This window comes from Lutjanus erythropterus, chromosome 23 (assembly GCF_056507025.1).
Source record: "Lutjanus erythropterus isolate fLutEry1 chromosome 23, fLutEry1.hap2, whole genome shotgun sequence".
In the NCBI taxonomy this organism is placed as follows: Eukaryota; Metazoa; Chordata; class Actinopteri; order Lutjaniformes; family Lutjanidae; genus Lutjanus; species Lutjanus erythropterus.
The window spans coordinates 3,626,505-3,648,100 of record NC_139339.1 but is presented as its reverse complement, the minus strand read 5'-3'; the positions used below and the strand labels follow the sequence as shown (position 1 = coordinate 3,648,100).

The 21,596-nt window shown below is 34.0% G+C and overlaps 1 long non-coding RNA gene across 4 annotated transcripts in view; it reads left to right on the top strand.

Moving 5' to 3' along the window:
* Positions 1-4,280: 4,280 nt before the first annotated feature.
* LOC146305397 (uncharacterized) overlaps positions 4,281-21,596 on the top strand; it is a 21,238-nt gene continuing 3,922 nt past the window's right edge. Inside the window, exons 1-4 of one of the 4 annotated variants that reach the window (XR_014769100.1) lie at positions 4,281-4,650; positions 4,877-4,955; positions 20,011-20,095; positions 21,008-21,174. This is a non-coding gene — a long non-coding RNA (uncharacterized LOC146305397). Of the gene's footprint in view, positions 4,651-4,876; positions 4,956-20,010; positions 20,096-20,753; positions 20,902-21,007; positions 21,175-21,596 lie in introns of all 4 variants that reach the window. The other 3 variants (XR_014769099.1, XR_014769097.1, XR_014769098.1) reach the window with 3 other exon arrangements.

Below are 21,596 nucleotides of genomic sequence, written 5' to 3'. Positions count from 1 at the left end.
CCAGCGTAACATTTTTTCCATCCCGAGGGTTTTATTTTCCAGTGGACACTGCTACTAAAATATGTTGCATGCATGTGCACACGGAAGTACGCAATCAATTTCTGGATTACTGCAAAAGACAGACGACTGTTGCGGCTACAGACAGTTAGCACTGTAAATAACATTTCACAGAAGCTTAATAACAAAAAATTAAGGCTACAGTTTCAAAATCAAAGCGAAAAAACATTAAACAAAATCACAAACTCAGCAGGGAGACATGGGCAAAGTTTTTCTTCCTTACATTTGTTTTTACGTGGGAGGACGGAACATAAAGTGTCGTAGAGGCTTGTAGAAACGGCGGTTTTGCTGCTTGCATCTCCCTGCCTCACAAACTCTCTCCTCATTGGCTGTTGCTTTACTTCCCTGTCGACAAGGACCACGTCCAACTTCAAACCTCCTGAGAGGCAAAAACTGCTGCTTTGCTTTTATTTTATTGTTTGTTATTAGATTAAACTAGTGTTCTTCTTGTTTAAAATCTCAGGCAGACTTTATCTTCTCATGTTTAAGGAGATGTTGAGGGTTAGACACTTGATGGCATGAAGCAAAACATGAGACTTAGAGGAAACCTACTTTTTTTTTTTTTGTCTCTAAACATTGTTTCAAAAGCCGCCATGAATTGAATTCAACTACAAAGTTCAAGTTCAAAGTACAAACTCTCTGTTTTTTTTAAAATAAGGCTCCTGGTTGAAAGAATAATCCAAAAGGACACAATTAATGTGATTTGAAAAGAAGCAACATGTAGGTAAAATCAGTAGGATTTGTCCAAGATGTTCATAAACACACCAGAACATCCCAAGACATCAAACACCGACATTTTGTGTCGGTGAAATATCGCAAGACGGCAGAGTCTTTGCAGATGCAGATGTGACTACGCGCTTCCAGAGGGTCATGTTTATTTGACTCTGTGCCTTGTTTTCCAGGCAACTGTGTTACACATTGTGGCTTTAATATTTGTCTTGGTGCAAAATCAGTTTTACTTAGTTGCTTTTGTTTGAGTGGGCGATTTCTGTCAAAGCCACTCATTCATCCTCTCTGATCCTAACAGCAAAAAATGCTCTCAGGACCTTTAACAATGGCTGCTCTGTCTGCATCGACCTGAAGATAGAAATCGTCTACTTCTTTCAGGACCGAGAGTGAGAGAGCGTGTTAGATATAAGCATCAAATCCCTTTAATAAAAAAGGTTTGATGTTGTTTTCTCGCAGCGCTTTGTTTCACCTGCATCAGCTGTGAGTTGTTGAAAGGCAGATTTTATTGCAGGACTACAAGGTGATAAACTTTAAACTTGATAAGATGAGACCTGTGTGATAAATTCTGGATCTTATTTGGCTTCGTTGCATTTGAAGCTGGAAACTGATGATTATTTCCATCGTTCGATCAATTATTTGGTCAATAAAATGTCACATGGCGAAACATATAGATATTTAAGTTCAAAAGTTTTTTATTTTTCTGAAATATAAAATAACTCTTAAATATAAAATAATATAAATATATAAATCTATTGGTCCAGTGGAGTAAAAAAAATCAAGCACACAAAAGGAGAGGAGAATTAGTGAGAGGAGGACCGATGTGGAAGTCTGTGAGGATGAGAGAGGACAAGAAGAAGTGAAAGAGGAAGCAAGGGAACAAACAAAGGATAAAAATAGCAAATGAGACGTGAAAACTTATGGAGAGAGTAGAGGAAGAGGAAGAAGGGCGAGTGGTGAAAATGTGTTAAAGAGAGGAGGAGAGCGGTAAAGGAGGGCAGAGGTGAAGCCAGGAGGACGTGTGATAGAAGACCTGAGATCCGAACAGTGACTTCAACCAGCTGCTGCCTGGATCCTGACTGAGTTTTGTCCTTGTTCTTAAAACCAAACGGCAAAAGTTTTTCCATGTGGACGGAAGAAAAAATCTAAATTTGGTTGCAGTCTTTGATCTCCAAACGTTCATCAACTCCTGGATCCTCCCCTGCCCTGAAGGCCCGGCGTTAATGTGATCCAAGAGTTGCACATGGTGGGACGCTGTGACGCCGTTAGATAAAAGAAAGTAGTATATTTAAGTGCAATGGAAATATAATTTAAACAAACAAAAGCTATTACAAATGTACTTGAATTTATACTCTGGAGAAACAATAAAAGTCATTCTTAAATCACTAAAATCATATAAAAATTATACGTATTTTTCAGCTTAACATTATACTTTTCCATCATTGTTTCCTCCAAGGAACAGGCAGGTTGTTGTGTTTGGCAGAATTTAATGAAGGGAAAAATATTTCATTTTGTAAAACTGCAAAAGAACACAAAATACAGACGAGTACATACCTTTGTAAGCACTTAATAACATCTCTAGTAATAATGCGTAGTAATTAGTAATTAATGCGAACAGCCACTTAAAGGTATGTCAAAATATGCCGTAACCAATGAAAGGACAACCGTAAATATAATTTATTTAAAGAATGCTTCAGCTCTCAAACACTAAACACTAAAACAAACTAACCACCATCAAAATACTGGACCCAAACTCAAGAAATAGTTACATAAACATACAAATACGAACATAAATAACAGATGACTTACGGATGAAGCCGTTTTGTGGACTTAAAGGCAAAAGATTAAGAGGATTCATCAGTTCACTTCTCCCTCAATGCAGATACTTGCAATCCTCACAAGGTGGTAATTCCAATACAGTCGGCTTCAGCCTAACTTTATGGGATGATTTTAATACAGTTACATCAGAAAATGACAACAGCTGTCCTTTTTGTTTCTGATCTAAAGACTTTGTGTAGCAGAGGTTCTACAAGCATCGTGAGGTGGTTTCAGAGAGTTACAAGTAATTTGTACTTTTGAATACTTAAGTATTTTTAAAAGCAAGTACTCAAACTCAAGTAAAATTTTGACTTTCACTTTTAGTTGAGTAATATTTGACCAGGAGTATCTATACTTTGACTCAAGTACTGGGGGTTGAGTCCACTGTAAAGGACATGTTACTGGCGGCGGGTTCCTGGTTCCTGACCTTTAGTCTCGCAGCAGAACGTTCCTTTACGCTTCCATCTTCGATTGCAGGAGACCCCACGCAGTGTCAGGGTCATGACCTCCACTCAGGTGAGACAGACGGCCTCTCCTGAAGCCCCGGAGGACACATCCAGCTCAGACACCAGCTGTCCGTTTTGGTCCACCTCGTACGTCCCACGTTTTCTTGCAGTAACGCAGCGGAACGGAAATCTGTCGGGTGCTGTCATCTTCCAGCTGCTGCTCCCGTTTGGCTCCTTCTTTCTTACAGCCTCTGGTTGTTGGAAACTCAACAGGATCCTCTGACATTGATACCAGCTACAAAAGCGGTGGAGATTATACATGACAGAAATGCAAGTCGAAACACATGCTTCGTCAATCTGGGCTCCCGCCGAGGCCTTAATATTTATCCCAGGAAGATGTTTGTCAAACTCTGACCAGATGTGATTCAGCTGTGCTGCAAAGAACTCGGACATCATTCATACCAGCCGGTTTCATCCAACACAGTGACAGCTGGATAAAAAACTCACTAAACACAAAACACCAAGAAACAAAGAAAGATGACTCAGGGCAAACTCTGTCAGAGGCTCAGAAATATTAAAAAAATCCAGATTACAGTTGTGCAGACTAGATAAAAAAAAGACTATATATTCAGACATTACAGTATTTTCTCATTAATTCTGGTGAGATTTACATATTTCATGTTCACACCTTGGAACGGTGGTCACAATGCTTTCCATAAATGACTCCTCATGTGCACTGAAGGGGAAAAATCAAGCATGTGGCTGTGAGGATTCATTATTTGCTTTAATGCCTCGTTTAAATCCAGTGCACTGAGTTGTATGAGTGGCTGCTGAGGTTTAGTATGAATATATAACTATTAAAGACCAGATTATTGAAGTTTTGCTGTAATTTATTATCACACGGCTGCAGCACATCTCTGTTTCCATTAAAAGAGTGACCTGCAGACATTACTTTTATCTTTGTACTTAAGTGAAAAGTACTGAGCAAAGTATTACAGTAAACGTTTGTTTACTCAGTACTTTTACAGTTGTTCATTTAAGAGACCTGCCTTACTTTCTTTTTTCTATATTACCTTTGCTCTTAAATAAAGCAATAAAAGTATAAAGTAATGTAATGGGGGGAAAAAAATGCAGAATGCGCAATATTTCTTAGCCGATTACTTGATTAATCATCAGAATAACTGATAGATTACTCGATTACTAAAATACTCAGTATTGCTGACGTGTGGAAAATAAACAGAAAGTTAGCTTATGAAATGTCAACATAAGTGCTGTTACATAAATCAAGTGTTCATGATACACTGATAAATATAAGTGAGGAATTTTCATGCAATAAATAAATTAATAAATAGATAATTTGGTGTAAGGTTAGAGTTGTTGTATTAAATCTGACGTATAAGAGGTAAAAATAAGGAACTAAAATTGTTGTAAGCACATACGCTGCAGTTCTTTGTTTATATTGTGCGTTTCTGTCCGGAACTAAAGTTCCCAGTTTGTGGTGCAGGTGCGGTCGAGTTCACTGTGGGACAACAGAAGGTGAGCGTCTCGTGAGGCCTCGTCAGTTTTATTCAAGTTAAATTCACGTCTGAAGTCCAAACAGACGGTAAAGGAACCTTAAGAAACTTTAAAAAAAAATTAGGATTAGGATTTTCAAGTACTTTAAAGCAATTTTTACAAAAAGCGGCCGACGAGGTATTTATTTAATCAGTAAAATGTTCTTTGCTTCTTCTTTGCAGCGAAGAGCGTCACTTAATGTTCAACTTCATTTCAATGTCACGTGCCTCGTAACTCATTTAACTATTTTGTACTGTGTTTATTTCTCAATATAGTTCTCACGGTGTGGGTGTGATGGCATGAAGGCGAGGATGCAGCAGAGAAATAAACGAGGAGCTGCGGTCGAGACGGCAAGTAAGTGAGAAACGAGCAATGGCGACATGGTACCATAGAGAGATATGCTCATATGTATGTATGGTCATATGTATGTATGGTCATATGTATGTATGTTTGTATGTATGGTCATATGTATGTATGTTTGTATGTATGATCATATATATGTTTGTATGTATGCATGGTCATATGTATGTATGGTCATATGTATGTATGTTTGTATGTATGGTCATATGTATGTTTGTATGTATGCATGGTCATATGTATGTATGGTCATATGTATGATCATATGTATGTTTGTATGTATGGTCATATGTATGTATGTATGTATGTATGTATGGTCATATGTATGTATGGTCATATGTATATATGTATGTATGCATGGTCATATGTATGTATGGTCATATGTATGTATGTATGGTCATATGTATGTTTGTATGTATGCATGGTCATATGTATGTATGGTCATATGTATGTTTGTATGTATGGTCATATGTATGTTTGTATGTATGCATGGTCATATGTATGTATGAATGTATGGTCATATGTATGTTTGTATGTATGTATGTATGTATGCATGGTCATATGTATGGCCATATGTATGTATGTATGTATGTATGTATTCTCATATGTATGTATGTATGCTCATATGTATGTATGTATGTATGCATGGTCATATGTATGGCCATATGTATGTATGTATGTATATATGTATGTATGTATGTATGTATGTATGTATGTATGTATGCTCGTATGTATGTACGTACGTATGTATGTATCTATGCTCATATGTATGTATGTATGTATGCTCATATGTATGTATGTATGTATGCATGCATGTGTGTATGTATGGTCATATGAATGTATGGTCATATGAATGTATGCATGGTCATATGTATGTATGGTCATATGTATGTATGTGTGTATGTATGGTCATATGTATGTATGTATGTATGGTCATATGTATGTACGGTCATATGAATGTATGTATGTATGGTCATATGTATGTATGTATGTATGTATGTATGCTCATATGTATGTATGTATGTATGTATGCATGCATGTGTGTATGTATGGTCATATGTATGTATGGTCATATGAATGTATGCATGGTCATATGTATATATGCTCATATGTATGTATGTGTGTATGCATGGTCATATGTATGTATGGTCATATGAATGTATGCATGGTCATATGTATATATGCTCATATGTATGTATGTGTGTATGCATGGTCATATGTATGTATGGTCATATGAATGTATGCATGTCTGTATGGTCATATGTATGTATGTATGTATATATGTATGGTCATATGTATGTATGGTAATATGAATGTATGTATGTATGTATGCTCATATGTATGTATGTATGCATGCATGTGTGTATGTATGGTCATATATATGTATGGTCATATGAATGTATGCATGGTCATATGTATGTATGCTCATATGTATGTATGTGTGTATGCATGGCCATATGTATGTATGGTCATATGAATGTATGTATGTCTGTATGGTCATATGTATGTATGGTCATATGTATGTATGGTCATATGTATGTATGTATGCATGGTCATATGTATGTATGGTCATATGTATGTATGTATGGTCATATGTATGTTTGTATGTATGCATGGTCATATGTATGTATGGTCATATGTATGTTTGTATGTATGGTCATATGTATGTTTGTATGTATGCATGGTCATATGTATGTATGGTCATATGTATGTTTGTATGTATGTATGCTCATATGTATGTATGTATGTATGTATGCTCATATGTATGTATGTATGTATGTATGTATGTATGTATGTATGCATGGTCATATGTATGGCCATATGTATGTATGAATGTATGTATGTATGTATGTATTCTCATATGTATGTATGTATGTATGCATGCTCATATGTATGTATGTACGTACGTATGTATGTATCTATGCTCATATGTATGTATGTATGTATGTATATATGCATGCATGTGTGTATGTATGGTCATATGAATGTATGCATGGTCATATGTATGTATGGTCATATGAATGTATGTGTGTATGTATGGTCATATGTATGTATGTATCTATGTATGTATGGTAATATGTATGTACGGTCATATGAATGTATGTATGTATGTATGGTCATATGTATGTATGTATGTATGTATGCTCATATGTATGTATGTATGTATGCATGCATGTGTGTATGTATGGTCATATGTATGTATGGTCCTATGAATGTATGCATGGTCATATGTATATATGCTCATATGTATGTATGTGTGTATGCATGGTCATATGTATGTATGGTCATATGAATGTATGCATGGTCATATGTATATATGCTCATATGTATGTATGTGTGTATGCATGGTCATATGTATGTATGGTAATATGTATGTATGCATGTCTGTATGGTCATATGTATGTATGTATGTATGTTTGTATATATGTATGGTCATATGTATGTATGGTAATATGAATGTATGTATGTATGTATGTATGTATGCTCATATGTATGTATGTATGTATGTATGCATGCATGTGTGTATGTATGGTCATATATATGTATGGTCATATGAATGTATGCATGGTCATATGTATGTATGCTCATATGTATGTATGTGTGTATGCATGGTCATATGTATGTATGCTCATATGTATGTATGGTCATATGAATGTATGCATGTCTGTATGGTCATATGTATGTATATATGTATGGTCATATGTATGTATGGTAATATGAATGTATGTATGTATGTATGCTCAAATGTATGTATGTATGTATGTATGCATGCATGTGTGTATGTATGGTCATATATATGTATGGTCATATGAATGTATGCATGTCTGTATGGTCATATGTATGTATATATGTATGGTCATATGTATGTATGGTAATATGAATGTATGTATGTATGTATGTATGCTCAAATGTATGTATGTATGTATGTATGCATGCATGTGTGTATGTATGGTCATATGAATGTATGCATGGTCATATGTATGTATGCTCATATGTATGTATGTGTGTATGCATGGTCATATGTATGTATGGTCATATGTATGTATGTATGTATGCATGGTCATATGTATGTATGGTCATATGTATGTATGTATGTATGGTCATATGTATGTTTGTATGTATGCATGGTCATATGTATGTATGGTCATATGTATGTTTGTATGTATGCATGGTCATATGTATGTATGTATGTATGGTCATATGTATGTTTGTATGTATGTGTGGTCATATGTATGTATGTATGTATGTATGTATGCTCATATGTATGTATGTATGTATGTATGCATGGTCATATGTATGGCCATATGTATGTATGTATGTATGTATGTATTCTCATATGAATGTATGCATGTCTGTATGGTCATATGTATGTATGTATGTATGTTTGTATATATGTATGGTCATATGTATGTATGGTAATATGAATGTATGTATGTATGTAGGTATGTATGTATGCTCGTATGTATGTATGTATGTATGCATGCATGTGTGTATGTATGGTCATATATATGTATGGTCATATGAATGTATGCATGGTCATATGTATGTATGCTCATATGTATGTATGTGTGTATGCATGGTCATATGTATGTATGCTCATATGTATGTATGGTCATATGAATGTATGCATGTCTGTATGGTCATATGTATGTATATATGTATGGTCATATGTATGTATGGTAATATGAATGTATGTATGTATGCTCAAATGTATGTATGTATGTATGTATGCATGCATGTGTGTATGTATGGTCATATATATGTATGGTCATATGAATGTATGCATGTCTGTATGGTCATATGTATGTATGTATGTATGGTCATATGTATGTATGGTAATATGAATGTATGTATGTATGTATGTATGCATGGTCATATGTATGGCCATATGTATGTATGTATGTATGTATTCTCATATGAATGTATGCATGTCTGTATGGTCATATGTATGTATGTATGTATGTTTGTATATATGTATGGTCATATGTATGTATGGTAATATGAATGTATGTATGTATGTATGTATGTATGCTCATATGTATGTATGTATGTATGTATGCATGCATGTGTGTATGTATGGTCATATATATGTATGGTCATATGAATGTATGCATGGTCATATGTATGTATGCTCATATGTATGTATGTGTGTATGCATGGTCATATGTATGTATGCTCATATGTATGTATGGTCATATGAATGTATGCATGTCTGTATGGTCATATGTATGTATATATGTATGGTCATATGTATGTATGGTAATATGAATGTATGTATGTATGCTCAAATGTATGTATGTATGTATGTATGTATGCATGCATGTGTGTATGTATGGTCATATATATGTATGGTCATATGAATGTATGCATGTCTGTATGGTCATATGTATGTATATATGTATGGTCATATGTATGTATGGTAATATGAATGTATGTATGTATGTATGTATGCTCAAATGTATGTATGTATGTATGCATGTGTGTATGTATGGTCATATGAATGTATGCATGGTCATATGTATGTATGCTCATATGTATGTATGTGTGTATGCATGGTCATATGTATGTATGGTCATATGTATGTATGTATGTATGCATGGTCATATGTATGTATGGTCATATGTATGTATGTATGTATGGTCATATGTATGTTTGTATGTATGCATGGTCATATGTATGTATGGTCATATGTATGTTTGTATGTATGCATGGTCATATGTATGTATGTATGTATGGTCATATGTATGTTTGTATGTATGTGTGGTCATATGTATGTATGTATGTATGTATGTGTGCATGCTCATATGTATGTATGTATGTATGCATGGTCATATGTATGGCCATATGTATGTATGTATGTATGTATGTATTCTCATATGTATGTATGTATATATGCATGCATGTGTGTATGTATGGTCATATATATGTATGGTCATATGAATGTATGCATGTCTGTATGGTCATATGTATGTATATATGTATGGTCATATGTATGTATGGTAATATGAATGTATGTATGTATGTATGTATGCATGGTCATATGTATGGCCATATGTATGTATGTATGTATGTATGTATGTATTCTCATATGAATGTATGCATGTCTGTATGGTCATATGTATGTATGTATGTATGTTTGTATATATGTATGGTCATATGTATGTATGGTAATATGAATGTATGTATGTATGTATGTATGTATGTATGTATGCTCATATGTATGTATGTATGTATGTATGCATGCATGTGTGTATGTATGGTCATTTATATGTATGGTCATATGAATGTATGCATGGTCATATGTATGTATGCTCATATGTATGTATGTGTGTATGCATGGTCATATGTATGTATGCTCATATGTATGTATGGTCATATGAATGTATGCATGTCTGTATGGTCATATGTATGTATATATGTATGGTCATATGTATGTATGGTAATATGAATGTATGTATGTATGCTCAAATGTATGTATGTATGTATGTATGCATGCATGTGTGTATGTATGGTCATATATATGTATGGTCATATGAATGTATGCATGTCTGTATGGTCATATGTATGTATATATGTATGGTCATATGTATGTATGGTAATATGAATGTATGTATGTATGTATGTATGCTCAAATGTATGTATGTATGTATGCATGCATGTGTGTATGTATGGTCATATGAATGTATGCATGGTCATATGTATGTATGCTCATATGTATGTATGTGTGTATGCATGGTCATATGTATGTATGGTCATATGTATGTATGTATGTATGCATGGTCATATGTATGTATGGTCATATGTATGTATGTATGTATGGTCATATGTATGTTTGTATGTATGCATGGTCATATGTATGTATGGTCATATGTATGTTTGTATGTATGCATGGTCATATGTATGTATGTATGTATGGTCATATGTATGTTTGTATGTATGTGTGGTCATATGTATGTATGTATGTATGTATGTATGTATGCTCATATGTATGTATGTATGTATGTATGCATGGTCATATGTATGGCCATATGTATGTATGTATGTATGTATGTATTCTCATATGTATGTATGTATGTATGTATGCTCATATGTATGTATGTACGTACGTATGTATGTATCTATGCTCATATGTATGTATGTATGTATGCTCATATGTATGTATGTATGTATGCATGCATGTGTGTATGTATGGTCATATGAATGTATGCATGGTCATATGTATGTATGGTCATATGTATGTATGTGTGTATGTATGGTCATATGTATGTATGTATGTATGTATGGTCATATGTTTGTATGGTCATATGAATGTATGTATGTATGGTCGTATGTATGTATGTATGTATGTATGCTCATATGTATGTATGTATGCATGCATGTGTGTATGTATGGTCATATGTATGTATGGTCATATGAATGTATGCTTGGTCATATGTATATATGCTCATATGTATGTTTGTATGTATGCATGGTCATATGTATGTATGTATGTATGTATGTATGTATGGTCATATGTATGTTTGTATGTATGTATGGTCATATGTATGTATGTATGTATGTATGTATGCATGGTCATATGTATGGCCATATGTATGTATGTATGTATTCTCATATGTGCGTATGTATGAATGTATGTATGTATGCTCATATGTATGTATGTATGTACGTACGTATGTATGTATCTATGCTCATATGTATGTATGTATGTATGCATGCATGCATGTGTGTATGTATGGTCATATGAATGTATGGTCATATGAATGTATGCATGGTCATATGTATGTATGCTCATATGTATGTATGTGTGTATGTATGGTCATATGTATGTATGTATGTATGTATGTATGTATGGTCATATGTATGTACGGTCATATGAATGTATGTATGTATGGTCATATGTATGTATGTATGTATGTATGTATGTATGCTCATATGTATGTATGTATGTATGCATGCATGTGTGTATGTATGGTCATATGTATGTATGGTCATATGAATGTATGCTTGGTCATATGTATATATGCTCATATGTATGTATGTGTGTATGCATGGTCATATGTATGTATGGTCATATGAATGTATGCATGTCTGTATGGTCATATGTATGTATGTATGTATATATGTATGGTCATATGTATGTATGCTCATATGTATGTATGGTCATATGAATGTATGCATGTCTGTATGGTCATATGTATGTATATATGTATGGTCATATGTATGTATGGTAATATGAATGTATGTATGTATGCTCAAATGTATGTATGTATGTATGTATGCATGCATGTATGTATGTATGGTCATATATATGTATGGTCATATGAATGTATGCATGTCTGTATGGTCATATGTATGTATATATGTATGGTCATATGTATGTATGGTAATATGAATGTATGTATGTATGTATGTATGCTCAAATGTATGTATGTATGTATGCATGCATGTGTGTATGTATGGTCATATGAATGTATGCATGGTCATATGTATGTATGCTCATATGTATGTATGTGTGTATGCATGGTCATATGTATGTATGGTCATATGTATGTATGTATGTATGCATGGTCATATGTATGTATGGTCATATGTATGTATGTATGTATGGTCATATGTATGTTTGTATGTATGCATGGTCATATGTATGTATGGTCATATGTATGTTTGTATGTATGCATGGTCATATGTATGTATGTATGTATGGTCATATGTATGTTTGTATGTATGTGTGGTCATATGTATGTATGTATGTATGTATGTATGTATGCTCATATGTATGTATGTATGTATGTATGCATGGTCATATGTATGGCCATATGTATGTATGTATGTATGTATGTATTCTCATATGTATGTATGTATGTATGTATGCTCATATGTATGTATGTACGTACGTATGTATGTATCTATGCTCATATGTATGTATGTATGTATGCTCATATGTATGTATGTATGTATGCATGCATGTGTGTATGTATGGTCATATGAATGTATGCATGGTCATATGTATGTATGGTCATATGTATGTATGTGTGTATGTATGGTCATATGTATGTATGTATGTATGTATGGTCATATGTTTGTATGGTCATATGAATGTATGTATGTATGGTCGTATGTATGTATGTATGTATGTATGCTCATATGTATGTATGTATGCATGCATGTGTGTATGTATGGTCATATGTATGTATGGTCATATGAATGTATGCTTGGTCATATGTATATATGCTCATATGTATGTTTGTATGTATGCATGGTCATATGTATGTATGTATGTATGTATGTATGTATGGTCATATGTATGTTTGTATGTATGTATGGTCATATGTATGTATGTATGTATGTATGTATGCATGGTCATATGTATGGCCATATGTATGTATGTATGTATTCTCATATGTACGTATGTATGAATGTATGTATGTATGCTCATATGTATGTATGTATGTACGTACGTATGTATGTATCTATGCTCATATGTATGTATGTATGTATGCATGCATGCATGTGTGTATGTATGGTCATATGAATGTATGGTCATATGAATGTATGCATGGTCATATGTATGTATGCTCATATGTATGTATGTGTGTATGTATGGTCATATGTATGTATGTATGTATGTATGTATGTATGGTCATATGTATGTACGGTCATATGAATGTATGTATGTATGGTCATATGTATGTATGTATGTATGTATGTATGTATGCTCATATGTATGTATGTATGTATGCATGCATGTGTGTATGTATGGTCATATGTATGTATGGTCATATGAATGTATGCTTGGTCATATGTATATATGCTCATATGTATGTATGTGTGTATGCATGGTCATATGTATGTATGGTCATATGAATGTATGCATGTCTGTATGGTCATATGTATGTATGTATGTATATATGTATGGTCATATGTATGTATGGTAATATGAATGTATGTATGTATGTATGCTCATATGTATGTATGTATGTATGTATGTATGTATGTATGTATGTATGCATGCATGTGTGTATGTATGGTCATATATATGTATGGTCATATGAATGTATGCATGGTCATATGTATGTATGTGTGTATGCATGGTCATATGTATGTATGTATGTATGTATGTATGGTCATATGAATGTATGTATGTATGCTCATATGTATGTATGTATGTATGTATGTATGTATGTATGGTCATATGTATGTATGGTCATATGAATGTATGTATGTATGGTCATATCCCTCTATGGTACACATTATGATGCCAGTGAGGGAAATGTGTTTTTATGTCTCAAAATAGACTAAATAAACATAATCTGAAGAAATTTTATTTTTATTTTTATTTTTGGAAGTTTTTGGGGTTCGTTGCCTGTAGGCAACATTGTACCATAATGGTGCATAAGTGAAAAAGAATGTTCCTTTTCCAATTTGAACATTGTTTATTTCATAAACATATGCAAAAATATTCAATAACATCAAGAAGTCACAATTCATTTTAAATTTTAAATTAAAAAGAATTATGAAAAGAATTTAAAAAGTTTCTTGGCTAAATGTTGCCTGTAGGCAACATTGTACCATTTAGGAACAACCCACTAAAATAAATGTGTAAAGTGTAATTGTAGTGTAGTGTAAAACTTTAAACTACTTAAATCAACAAAGATAATCATTACCATAACCATTTGAAAAACAAAAACAACAAGTGTCAAATTCCAGTGTTTGATCATCACTGCTTCATTTCAGTGCATGTTTTCTGTCAGTCCCCTGTGTCTTTCCTGACATGTGTTGCCATCACTTGTGGTGTTGCTGCTCAGTGCTTATGGAACTCCATGAAGCAGTTTTTTTCAGGAGTGAAGCACAGGCAGGTGACACATTTTGTGCACTGTGGTTTCACTATACCCTTACATCCAGGGTATCTGCATCTGCCCTTTTTCTCCACCCAAATAGGTCAGTGGTCAGTGTTGTGTTTGCTATAGTGATTCCATAATGGTTCACTGTTGCAGGCAATATTGCAACTTTCCATGATGGCACGTTGTTGCCTCAGGGCAACAGCTGCATTTTAACAAGTATCCACTATTAAATTAGTAAATAAGTTGCATGAAACTATCAAAACTTAAAGTTTACTCACCTATTAGTGTGAAGACATTTTTTCAAGGAGGAAAAGGGACAAGAAATAACTTTTTGAGAGTCTTTTTTTGCAGAAAGATAGCAGAGCTGTCTCCTTAGAAAAAGCCCGCCAAGAAGGGTTTCAAAATCGCTTCCTGGAGGTCATGTGACAAATTAAAGCATTGTTAATGGTTCCCTCTGGTTTTTACCTCTTTTTTTAAAGTATCGTGTCATTTAAAGGGATGCATTGTGGAGATGTGAAAGGGCAAAAATGGGTTTGTTGCCTGAGGGCAACATGGTACCATAGAGAGAGATATGCTCATATGTATGTATGTATGTATGGTCATATGTATGGCCATATGTATGTATACTCATATGTATGTTTGTATGTATGGTCATATGTATGTTTGTATGTATGTATGGTCATATGTATGTATGTATGTATGTATGTATGTATGGTCATATGTATGTATGTATGTATGGTCATATGTATGTATGTATGTATGTATGTATGTATGTATGTATGTATGCTCATATGTATGTATGTATGATCATATGTATGTATGTATGTATGCTCATATGTATGTATGTATGTATGTATGCATGCATGTGTGTATGTATGATCATTGTATGTATGTATGTATGCTCATATGTATGTATGTATGGTCATATGTATGTATGTATGTATGCTCATATGTATGGTCATATGTATGTATGTATGTATGTATGTATGCTCATATGTATGTATGTATGTATGCATGCATGTGTGTATGTATGGTCATATGAATGTATGCATGGTCATATGTATGTATGCTCATATGTATGTATGTATGTATGTATGTATGGTCCTATGTATGTATGTATGCTCATATGTATGTATGTATGTATGTATGTATGTATGTATGGTCATATGTATGTATGTATGTATGTATGTATGTATGTATGTATGTATGTATGCTCATATGTATGTATGTATGTATGTATGGTCATATGTATGTATGTATCGTCATAAGTATGTATGTATGTATGTATACTCATATGTATGTATGTATGCATGGTCATATGTATGTATGTATGTATGGTCATATGTATGTATGTATGTATGGTCATATGTATGTATGTATGTATGGTCATATGTATGTATGTATGTATGGTCATAAGTATGTATGTATGTATCTATAGTCATATGTATGTATGTATGTATGTATGTATGTATGTATGCTCATATGTATGTATGTATGTATGTATGTATGCATGGTCATATGTATGGCCATATGTATGTATGTATGTATGCATGCATGTGTGTATATATTGTCATATGTATGTATGGTCATATGAATGTATGCATGGTCATATGTATGTTTGTATGTATGGTCATATGTATGTTTGTATGTATGTATGGTCATATGTATGTATGTATGTATGCATGCATGTGTGTATGTATGGTCATATGAATGTATGCATGGTCATATGTATGTATGCTCATATGTATGTGTGTATGTATGTATGTATGGTCATATGTATGTATGTATGTATGTATGGTCATATGTATGTATGTATGTATGGTCATAAGTATGTATGTATGTATGTATGTATGCATACTCATATGTATGTAAGTATGTATTCTCATATGTATGTTAGCATGCATGGCCATATGTATGTATGTATGTATGTATGTATGTATGCTCATATGTATGTATGTATGCATGTATTCTCATATGTATGTTAGCATGCATGGCCATATGTATGTATGTATGGTCATATGTATGTATGGTCATATGTATGTATGTATGTATGTATGCTCATATGTATGTATGTATGCATGGTCATATGTATGTATGTATGGTCATATGTATGTATGTATGTATGTATTCTCATATGTATGTATGTATGTATGCATGCTCATATGTATGTATGTATGCATGGTCATATGTATGTATGGTCATATGTATGTATGTATGTATGTATGGTCATATGTATGTATGTATGTATGTATGACGTCTTCACTGCAGTCTCTCAAATATGTGAAACACAAGAGCACATAAGCTCCAAATTTACTGGCTGCAGTAACTTTACCTCCAGACAAACTTGTTAGATTCCACTGCATCTGCATTTGTTCTGTGGGAGTTTGAGGAGGAAGATGTGGGCTGATGAAGAATCAAAGTGGGTCAATGACAATGCATCTCACTCTAGCTCACTGTCTCAGGTCTAAGCTGACTCAGCTGCTTCATGGAGTTCCATAAGCACTGAGCAGCAACACCACAAGTGATGGCAACACATGTCAGGAAAGACACAGGGGACTGACAGAAAACATGCACTGAAATGAAGCAGTGATGATCAAACACTGGAATTTGACACTTGTTGTTTTTGTTTTTGAAATGGTTATGGTAATGGTTATCTTTGTTGATTTAAGTAGTTTAAAGTTTTACACTTTACACTACAATGACACTTTACACATTTATTTCAATGGGTTGTTCCTAAATGGTACAATGTTGCCTACAGGCAACATTTAGCCAAGAAACTTTATGAAATAAACAATGTTCAAATTGGAAAAGGAACATTCTTTTTCACTTATGCACCATTATGGTACAATGTTACCTACAGGCAACGAACGCCAAAAACTTCCAAAAATAAAAATAAAGATAAAATTTCTTCAGATTATGTTTATTTAGTCTATTTTGAGACATAAAAACACATTTCCCTCACTGGCCTTATGTGTACCATAGAGGGATATGACCATACATACATACATACATACATACATACATGTGACCATGCATACATACATACATATGAGCATACATACATACATACATATAAGCATACATACATACATACATACATATGAGCATACATACATACATACATACTTATGACCATACATACATACATATGACCATACATACATATAAGTATACATACATATGACCATGCATACATACATACATACATATGACCATACATACATACATACTTATGACCATACATGCATACATATGAACATACATGCATACATATGAACATACATACATACATACATATGACCATACATACATATGACCATGCATACATTCATACATACATATGACCATACCAAAATTCTTTTTAATTTAAATTTTAAAATGAATTGTGACTTCTTGATGTTATTGAATATTTTTGCACATGTTTATGAAATAAACAATGTTCAATTTGGAAAAGGAACGTTCTTTTTCACATTTCCCTCACTGGCATCATAATGTGTACCATAGAGGGATATGACCATACATACATACATACATACATACATACATACATACATATGACCATACATACATACATACATACATACGACCATGCATACATACATACATACGTACATTCATACATATGGCCAAACATATGACCATGCATACATACATACATACATACATATGAGCATACATACATATGACCATGCATACATACATACATATGACCATACATGCATGCATACATACATACATACTTATGACCATACATGCATACATATGAACATACATACATACATATGACCATACATACACATATGACCATGCATACATTCATATGACCATACATACATACACACATACATACATACATACATGTGAGCATACATACATACATACATATGACCATGCATACATACATACATACATGTGAGCATACATACATATGAGCATATATACATACATACATATGACCATACATACATACATATGAGCATACATACATACATACATACATATGAGCATACATACATATGACCATACATACATACATACATACATATGAGCATACATACATATGACCATGCATACATACATACATACATACATTCATACATATGGCCAAACATATGACCATGCATACATACATACATACATATGACCATGCATACATACATATGACCATACATGCATACATACATACTTATGACCATACATGCATACATATGAACATACATACATACATACATTCATATGACCATACATACATACATACACACATACATACATACATATGGCTATACATATGACCATGCATACATACATACATACATATGAGCATACATGCATACATACATACATGTGAGCATACATACATACATACATACATACATACATACATACATATGACCATGCATACATTCATATGACCATACATACATACACACATACATACATACATACATACATATGGCCATACATATGACCATGCATACATACATACATATGAGCATACATACATACATATGACCATGCATACATACATACATATGACCATGCATACATACATACATATGACCATACATACATACATATGACCATACATACATACATATGACCATACATACATATGACCATGCATACATACATACATACATACATACATACATACATACATACATACATATGACCATGCATACATACATACACACATACATACATACATACTTATGACCATACATACATACATATGATCATACATACATATGATCATATCCCTCTATGGTACCATGTTGCCCTCAGGCAACAAACCCATTTTTGCCTGACCTGAGACAGTGAGCTAGAGTGAGATGCATTGTCATTTCCCCACATTAATGAGTGTATTTCTGTCAGACTTCAGCAGTAGCTCACATCAGCCAGCTACACTTATAAAATCTGCTCATGAGTCATTATCTTAGTCGACAAAATCCACCGTCGTCATCTGGAAATGAGAAGCTGCTTTTGTTTATGTCTGTAAAGATTCATAGACGTCATGTTTAAACAATTACTTGCAATTTCAATGCTACATCTGCCACCACTGTAAACTAAATGCCGTGCAAGAAAGGAAAGTTTGGCAGGCTTAGCAACAGTAAGTAAGAGTACGATTGTCCCCCAGTCAGGCTGTTGCCACTTGCATCTTTGTCAGTGTTGTTTATATGATGATCATTTTAATATTTATTCAATTACAGTATCCATCATGCTGGATATTCCTGTTTCCATCAGAGAGAGGCGAGGGCTTCCCACCCTGACCCTGACTTAAGCAACCCTCCACAGGTGTGTCTCCACACTGAGTCACTCTCATCATGGAGAGGGAGTTTCTGTCACCACGCCCGCCAAACGTTCCAGTCTCGCACTGCAATGATGCATTTTACGGTGATAAGGGGGGGGCAGATTTAAACAAGACATTTGTGTCACTACCTGTTTAAACATGAAGTCTGTGATTCCTTAAAGTAGGCGTCCATTTCTAGCTGATGACAGTGGATTTTGTCAACTATTGACCCAGTAATCGTTAGAAGTGTAGCTGTCTGATGTTTAAAGATAACTCAGCTTGAGTCACCTTCCATCTCACGTTTTAAAACAAGAACCCAGTCAAAGTGTTTATATAAAGTTAGCTAACAGCGGCGCATTAATAAATAAGTTTGAGTGCTGTTGTTAGTCAGTGCTCAACTAGCTAAAAAATTAACATTATATTGTTTGTTAGCCAGCTGAAAAGTTGGGTAGCCTATTCCTTATGGCTCAGAGAAGCTTATTTCTTCTCTGTTGAGAAAAACTTGTTGGCTGATTTAAAGGAGCAATACAGCTAATCATAAAACGCAGCTTTTGGTTGAGTCTGTCCCTTGATTTTCTTTGAAGAAGGTGATTAATTTGCTCAATCCATCAGCATTTTATCTTCGTAAAAAGTATTTCATAGTTCTGTGTTGTTTCATCTAAGACAGGACAGCTGAAAAGAGGAGAGCATCGTTGGGCGTTTTCTTGTCTGGAAGAGAAAGCTGCCAAAAAAGCAAACAGCGCGGAAGAGAACAGAATGCCCTGCGTCCCTGAGGGCCATGACTTCATGTTTACTGCACAGGACTGGACATGTAGGCAACCAGTCTCTGGCTACATTCCTAAAGTAACAAAAAATGTTTTTGTCAGAAAGTCAACTCTTCTTCCATGACTTTGACTCTCATGCTTTTCTCTTTCCAGCCCTCGTCACTGTTCCTGTGCTCATACTGCAGCCAGACCCCCAGCGCGAACCCACTTATCAGCTAAGACACTTTGTTTGTTCTCGCTCTCAACCCCTGCCACTGTCTGCACTTGGTTTCACTCGCTGTCCTTCTTGACACACGAATCCCAAAACATGCAGAAAGTAAGTAAGTATTTTGACTGGGTTACAGCAACACAGATCAATTTAATTTTAGTTCTGATCAGAGTTTAGCAAAATGAAGTAAATCCACTTGAGCTCTGCTGCGCTCTTAAAAACTAATCAGTAAATCTAAGTGTATTGATTCTGGTGCAACAATTAAATTTAACCCAGTTTAGGTTTAAATGAAGTGTTTCTGAATTTTAAGCTTGTTTTAAAGTTTGTTGTAACAAAAGTTCACGGTTTAAACAATAATTCTCGTTGGTGCAGCTTTTATGTTTAAATGTATTTCTAAACTGTGAAAACGTGTCTTACTGAGAGACGCATACTGTGATGAAATTCTACTTCCTGTTTACCTTAAACCTGGTAACCACAACAGCTGGTGTATTAATGCACTGATCGGCAGAGAAATCTGACAAGACGGCTCGTCCT